The sequence below is a fragment of the Lupinus angustifolius genome, chromosome LG05 (genome assembly GCF_001865875.1).
Source record: "Lupinus angustifolius cultivar Tanjil chromosome LG05, LupAngTanjil_v1.0, whole genome shotgun sequence".
NCBI classification, from domain to species: Eukaryota; Viridiplantae; Streptophyta; class Magnoliopsida; order Fabales; family Fabaceae; genus Lupinus; species Lupinus angustifolius.
Genome location: NC_032013.1, coordinates 12,959,295 through 12,967,441, shown reverse-complemented (window position 1 = coordinate 12,967,441; position 8,147 = coordinate 12,959,295). Strand labels below are relative to the sequence as shown.

At 29.6% G+C, this 8,147-nt stretch overlaps 1 long non-coding RNA gene across 1 annotated transcript; it reads right to left on the bottom strand.

Moving 5' to 3' along the window:
* LOC109347863 lies at positions 4,484-5,852 on the bottom strand. The gene is made up of 2 exons (XR_002107665.1): positions 5,608-5,852; positions 4,484-4,790 (listed from the first exon to the last, which is right to left on the bottom strand). It is a non-coding gene; the product is annotated as an uncharacterized LOC109347863 (long non-coding RNA).

Sequence of the window (8,147 nt, the reverse complement as noted above, 5' to 3'; positions counted from 1 at the left end):
GTTTAAATTTGATTTTAGGAGACAATGTTTAAATTTTTTGTATGCTTGGTTAAGGAAAAGAAAAGGACGGAAATAAATCATACATATTGGGGCAACACATTTTTTAATAGCCTTCATTGCAATAAAAAGCATTCATGAACACAATCATAATTTGCAAGCTTTGGTCACTAATAAAAGTTTTCTTGATTCTAGATATTACATGGATAAGAAAGCAAAAAGATTTATGGAAGTTGTGATAGATATTAGATTTTGAAATGATTATGCAATTATTGTCAATATTGTGGCTTCACTAATTCATTTGTTAAGAATCTTTGATACTGATGATATATCCTCTATTTTATATTTGTGATGGAATGCATAGAGCAAGAAAAACTATTAAGAATATATTAATAGACAAAAGGTCTTTATATAATCCTTATACAAAAACTATGAAGCAATCATGGGATATGGTCAAATTTGGAGTATACTATAATTTTAGTGAGTTATTTTCACCATGCATGTTTGTGTGTGGGAAGAAAACCAACACTAAATTAAATGGAAAATGATTTGATTTTGGCCATAATTTTATATTTCAAATTCTTTTCTATGCGAAAAAATATTATTGGACAATTCTAGAGGAAACAAGTATCAATATTTCGAAGTTCAATCAATCCAAATAATATTGACCCTTATAAAAGCTGAATTAATAAATGAGTTTTTATCATGTATATTCAATGACATATTTTTAACTATAAAAAAAGTAAAATTTTAAGATTAAAAATATATGCACCAATAGTATAATAGTTTATTACATTGTTAACATATCATCCATTTTTCAAATTTAATGATCTTTGATCGTAAATATAAATAAAACAAATGAATAATAGATAATATATCAATTGTTTATAGAACTTCATAGTATCATTACATACATATTATTATCATTTTTTAAATGAAAATCTAAATCTTTCTTTTAATAAGACCCTTTTGAATATTTTTTGGGTCATATTTATAAGACCATTTTCAATATTCTATGTAAAATAGTCATATTACTCCAACTAGTTTGAAATGGAAAAAATTGTTATCGACAAATGTGAATAATGTATATCCCGGGGTAGGAGAGAAGTTATCACCTTGACCTATAATTTAATGACATTTGTCTTTTATTTTATTTTATTTTTCTTTTCTGAAAATAACAGAATATGCAAAAAAGACAAAAGAACAAACAAAACACTATACATAGAAGTAAGATTGATATACAGAACTGCAACCTCCGCACAGTCTACCTCCCACTGTCGTGCAACACCCCACCATATGTCTTGTCTTTTAGGAATTCATTGAACATAAAGCTTTCTGCCCGAACTGGAACAACCAAACAATTCCAACAAAGCAAAAACAATTGGGAAATTTGTACCCTAAAATGAAAGTTGGGAAATGGGGAAGAAGAAGTAAGGGAGCATAACAGTGGTGGTGTGAAGATGGTGTGGTGGTGGCTGTCTGGCTGGATTCAAGTATCCTCAATTTATTATGTTTTTGGGTGTTTAGAGTTGTATATATTTACCTATTTTTAAAGAGTGAGGATTCCCTCTATTAATGGAGAGACAAGTGATTACTTTTGTACTTATATATAGGGGTAAAATATCTTCTCCTTATATCTTAAGGATAAAAGTGTCAAATCATATTACATTTTTCTCTTATTTTGGGTGTACTTATGATATAGTTGTTTGTGAAAACTAGGAATTCAATGATGAATTCGAAGCCTCAAGTGAATAAGGGTAGAGATTCTAATGAAAAGAAGAATAGAATACGAACTTCCTTATTGAATTATGCGAGAATTACAAGAGTTACAAGAAGAAGAGTATATTGTGAATGAAATTGTACATATTCATCTAAGTAACTTGTTCTATACAACTCATTTCCCTAACTAACTTTCCCTCCATAATTCTATTAGTAACTAATTATACTATTATAGAAAGGATTAGTAATAGAAGGAACTTTGCCTCCATAGAAGGAACTTTCTCTCCATAGTAGCTAACTGAACTAACTGAACTTAGAATCACCAGAAACTTTTACAGAAAGGGTTTTCCCTGAAACAAAGCATCAAACACCTTGTGTGCGTTCTTTTTCATTAGAATTAAAGCTTCTATTCTTGAATGATCTTTCTGAATCTTGCTTGTTCCTCTTCATAAGTTCCTCCATTGTATTCTTCAATGATTCTGCTAATGTCTTTTGAATTTCACCTTCAAGTTCCATCATGTGTTTCTCCATTTTCTCCATTATTTGATGTTCCAAACGCTCTTCTACTTCCTTCAGCGTTCTTTGTGTAGGTTCTGCCATTTATTTTCCCAGAAAAGAAGAAGCTCTTGATACCAATTGATATGGTTGTTTGTGAAAACTAGGAATTCAAGGATGAATTCGAAGGATTCAAGAATAAGGGTAGATATTCTAATGAAAAGAAGAATAGAATCTGAACTTTCTTATTGGATTATGCAAGAATTATAAGAATTGCAAGAAGAGTATATTGTGAATGAAATTGTACATGTTCCTAAGTAACTTGTTCTACGTCTTCGACAAGTGGAGGGAAAGTTAGTTAGGGAAATGAGTTGTATAAGTAACTTGTAGAATAAGTTACTTGGGAACATGTACAATTTCATTCACAATATACTCTTCTTGCAATTCTTGTAATTCTTGCATAATCCAAGATTCAGAAAGATCATCCAAGAATAGAAGCTTTCATTCTAATGAACAAGAATGCACACAAGGTGTTCGATGCTTTGGTTTAGGGAAAACCTTTTCTGTAAAAGTTTCCGATGATTTTGACTCCACATCTTCCACAAATGCTGAATATGATAAAGTACTTATTCTTGAAGACCAAGAGAACTCTTCATCCTTGACAAATCAACTTGAAACTCCTAACATAACCTTAGAGGATCTAGAGAATTTAGATGAAATGGTTTGGAATGAGTTTGGTATATGGGAGATCTTCTTTCCAAACAATGTGGATGGTTCGCCATCAATTCCTCATGGTTCTCGAGTCGAGATTCGTATGACTACTTCCTCTAGAATTAAGGACTCAATTCTTGCTTGGATCAAGTTCTCTGTACAAGCTCTTGGTGAAATTCCATATAACAGAATATACTATGATCCACCAAAAGAGGAACACTCCATGGTTGGAAAAGGACACATATTAAGGGGTGCATCCTATGAAACTAAGATTGAGTTGATTGGAAGCAGTTCAATTATTTTGATCTTTGCAACTAGTTTCCTCAATTCAATTCTTGAGGGAAAGAATTTTTCTATGACAGGGGAAATGACAAGTACATAATTGTAATAGTGTAGTTAATTACTAATAGAATTGTGGAGGGAAAGTTAGTTACAGAAATGAGTTATATAAGTAACTTACAAGTTACTTGGGGACATGTACAATTTCATTCACAATATACTCTTCTTGCAATTCTTGTAATTCTTGCATAATCCAATTAGAAAGTTCAGATTCTATTCTTTTTCATTAGAATATCTACCCTTATTCTTATCCTTCGAATTCATCCTTGAATTCCTAGTTTTCACAAACAACCGTATCAACTTGCCTCTCCATTAATAGAGAGGATCTCAACTCATTTTTAAAGTAAATAAAAAATCAAAATCAAAATACGACAAATGTTAATTGTTGAGTGGGTATGAGGAGATAATTTCTCTCCTCAAATCAAAATATAAATTATTCCCTTTAAATTTAATAATAATTCTACATTCACTTAAAACTATCCAAAAAAAATGATCTTTTAAGAAGACCTCGAAGGAGTATTTCACTAATCAGAATCATAAATATATCACTTCCCAATAAAAACTTAATTTCTTATTCATTAAAATTTTATTAATTAGGATATATATATATATATTATACGAAAAACCTTAATAAATTTGACCTTAAACTTCGACAACCATATAAGTAGATTAAGTAATGTTATCAACCTTCATGAAAAGCAATTAACTGAAATAAATAAAAGTAAGAGTAGTTGCATAAAATAAAAGAAGAAAATATAATAGAGTATTATCAATATCCTCCGAATTATTAAATCGGTCATGATACTACTATAGTAGTAATAAATTGGTTGAAAAAGTAGTTCACTAATAATCACATTATGTTAATATATATATATATATATATATATATATACATATTACTTATTCAACATGTGACCATGTTAAAAAATGAAGTTTTGAGAGATAATTGTGATGTTGGAATCCTTAATTTTTCATTTTGAGAAATAATTATACTATGAAAGTTCGGAATCTTTAATTTGTCATTTTTCATTTTTTACTATTTTTACCAATTTAATTATATGTCAGCTATAATTACCATACTTTACTGGTATGTGATTCAGTTCAATCAAAAATATGATATTTATTACTACAGAATAATAAAAGAGAATAACATGAGCAACAAAACTTTAGTTGTATTATTGTTTTAGAAATCAATGAAATGTGGGCAAGGAAGAAGGATTACTGTTACAAGAATAATCCTTACACATTAGACAACATTTTTGTTCTGCTTCATATCTAATCACAAACATGGGCTATGGTGCATCCTCTAAATGACAATCATGTTTTTTTCCTTCAATCTTATGAATCACAAATTGTAATCATTCCACTCCAACTTAGAAAATTAGCTATTATTAATTTTTTGAAGTTGGGGAGAAAATTGGAGAGGGAGAAGAGATTGGGGGTAGGCCATGACCGTGTCTGCGAGAATCGAAGCCATGACCGTGTCTGCGAGAATCAAAACCATGACCGTGTCCATGAGTATTATTGAGCTGCACAAATTTCAAACTTACAAATTTAGAAACAACTTAGCATAATTAATAATAAATGTAATTCGCTTCCTATATATAATCTTGGACCAATTTGGATGAAGTAAAAAATTTCAAGGATCAATTTATCCCATAAATCAAATCTTTAGGGACTATTGTTTATTAATATTTCCAGGAACGTAACCATGTTGTCCCATTAACAAAATCTTTAAAGATTACTTTAAATTTATTTTTTGTATAGTAGGTACTAAATTATAGTTTATTGAACAAAACTTGGTTTTTATTCTTTTAAAAGAATGAAGTTCCAAGAAATATTTTAAGAATTCAAGTATTATGTGATTAAAAAAAAGTTTTTGTATTATTTTTCTCACTTCCTTTTCATCAAGTTAAATTGTTCATTTACAGCAAGTTAAATTATGTAAACTTCTATACTATTAGTAACTTTTATCTAGAATAAATTGAGACAAATTAACCATTGATTAATAAATATTCGCCATCTAGATATTTTTTCTTCAAATAGCTTCAACTTTCATATATTGCATATATATATATATATGTCATCTTCGTGTATATAAATGAATTATTAAAAAATATTGTATTTTTGTGAAATTTGACATATGAGATATATATGATATGAAATTTTAATTGAACTATTGATCTCATTAAAATTATTTTATATAAAAGTTATTATCAATATAATGGTTAACGTAATTTAACTTGCTCTAAATTGATTCATCGTCTAACAAAGACATATGTAAACGAGTTGGTGTATATATAACCAAAACATATCTAAATGACATGGAAGTAAAATTGAACTTACATATACTGAGGTTGGGGACACACTTAGTTTTGCATAGACCTATGCATGGATAGTAAATCCAATTGGATGTGCAACCTTCGGCACATTTATTGTAGCATGAATCCCACTCTTCTTGTAGAGTTGCTGTGGATGGTTTAAGAGTTGCAAGGATTATAAGGCATACCACCAACAATGCTACATATTTGTTTCCCATTTTCTTTGTTCTTTTTAGCTTTGTTGGTAGTTTGTTTTTACTCCTTACCACCCTTCCATTTTGTCTTATAATGATCTCAAGTATATATAGTTGTGTAATTCCTTATGAGAGTCACAAATCATGTCAAAACTTTGTTGCTAAAATTAAGGATTCTTCTTACAATGTATCCTATCTTTAACTGAAGAAATTGAAAATGTCAAAGTGCCTTGGTTAGCTAATGGCTATTAGTTAAAAATAAGTGAAAGGTTCAAAGACAACATTCCCCATGACAGGTTCAAAATAAGTGACATGTTCAAAATATGTGACATATTCTTTCTCAGACACAACATTTTTTATGTTCTCTTTCTTCCTGAATTTAAATTCCATAAGAAATCTCGCATTCTCGGTCTCAGAAAATTCTTGAAGTGAGATCATAAAATTTATAGCATCGAAAGTATTCAGGATAGCCAATAAAATAACATCTAACTGCTCTTAAAGCCAGTTTTCTTTCATGCGATGTATAAGATCGTGCCTCAGCTACATAACCCCAAATGTGCAAGTGTTTTTTTGGGATACTTGAACTATGTTATTGTATTAGTCTCACATTACCTAATATTGGAATGAAGTAGAGTAATTGTTGCTATATATTGGACTAAATTCCTTGTGTTACTCTCACTTCTTTATATTCTCTTTTAATATTTGATTGTTCACTCATTCTCGACAATTGGTATCATAGTCAATTAGTAGATGGTTCTTAGCCCAAATGTCTCATTATGGCAAAGGAGGATGAAAGGCTTTCTGGTTGGGACATGTGTTGTTAATATCTCTATAGATGTTGGAGAGAATTATCTCATTTGATATGAGAAATGGAATATCATAATGGTGTGTCTGTGACATCATAATGAAGGATATGACTTGTTGACATATCCACAAAACACATATATGCTAAATGATTTGATTAGGGAGTAACACGGACATTGGTTTTAATGTAATATGTAACACAAAAATTGGTTGAGATATAGAGTGTTACATGGGCATGGGCTTGGATGCAAGAGTGTGACACACATTGGTTGCATTCATGCAAGGTGTGTACTAAGGGTATGCTCCTTATGGTGGAGTATGATAGTTCTTTTGAATCATGATTATGTTAGAAATTCATAATTTCTAATTAAGGTGGACATCATATATTTAATATAATTATATTGACTATTTATTTTGGAGTTAAAAAACAAGTGATCTAATTACTCACAACATATAAGACTTCTGAAATTGATAACAAATATGAGTTTAATGAGTGGATACCCAAATAGTTGACCTATAAGGGATAATGGGAACCCTATAAGTTAACGCATAAGGAACGGTTATGGTCTCCAAGACACCAAATCACAAATAGTTTTCACATCTTCCCATAAGAGAGAAAACATAGGTCCCAAAAGGAATTAAGGATTTGGTTGAGGGAGGCCATCTTACCAAATATCTCTCAAAAGATATATCAAATGAGTAGATCAGAGAACATGGATTCAGGTATGACTTTGTATCCTTGTTTTATTTTATATGTGAGAATCATGATATTCAAGATCTTAAGATTAGTATTTCACCAATCATCAAGAAATATCTAACAAGTGGTATCAGAGCTACTAGGTTTTGAATTTTAGGGTTCCCCATTAAAGATGATTTTCCCCCAATTTTTTATGAACCCTAACTTTTAAATTTGGGGATTTTTATGCTTCCGCTATTAGTTATGAAAATTGAGTATTTAGGAATAATGAGGATAACTTTTATCTGCTTTCGCTTATTTGAAATATGAGTAATTTGTATTAAGAATCCTTGCAACATGTGTTGAATATATATTCAGATCTGTGCATGGATATTGTATTAACTTTTATGACTCTATTATACAATATATATATATATATGTGCACTAATGCTTTACTGTTGGACATTGACTTTTATCACTTTACAATGTTGCAATTTGTTAAAGTATATGTACAAGGTATATATGTGTTAAGATGTGTTTTTATTTTATACATATACAATCTGGAATTCATGACCTTGTATATATTGTGAATTAAAATATACATATATACATATGTAATTGTTTCCAACTTGAGGTTGTTGTGATGTCTGGAATTACATATTAAAGTTAATATATATATAATGGTTACGGTTAATGTTTAAAATTATGAGGATAAAATATCTCCTTGTGTGAGAAGATAATTTCTCTACATACACTAGTTAGACAATAACACATAGCTACTTTTTACCTATTTTTAAAATAAATAAGAAAACAAAAAGTAAAATAACACAAGTGTCTATTAAAGAGTGGGTGTAAGGATATAATTTCTCTCCTCACACTAGGACATACTTT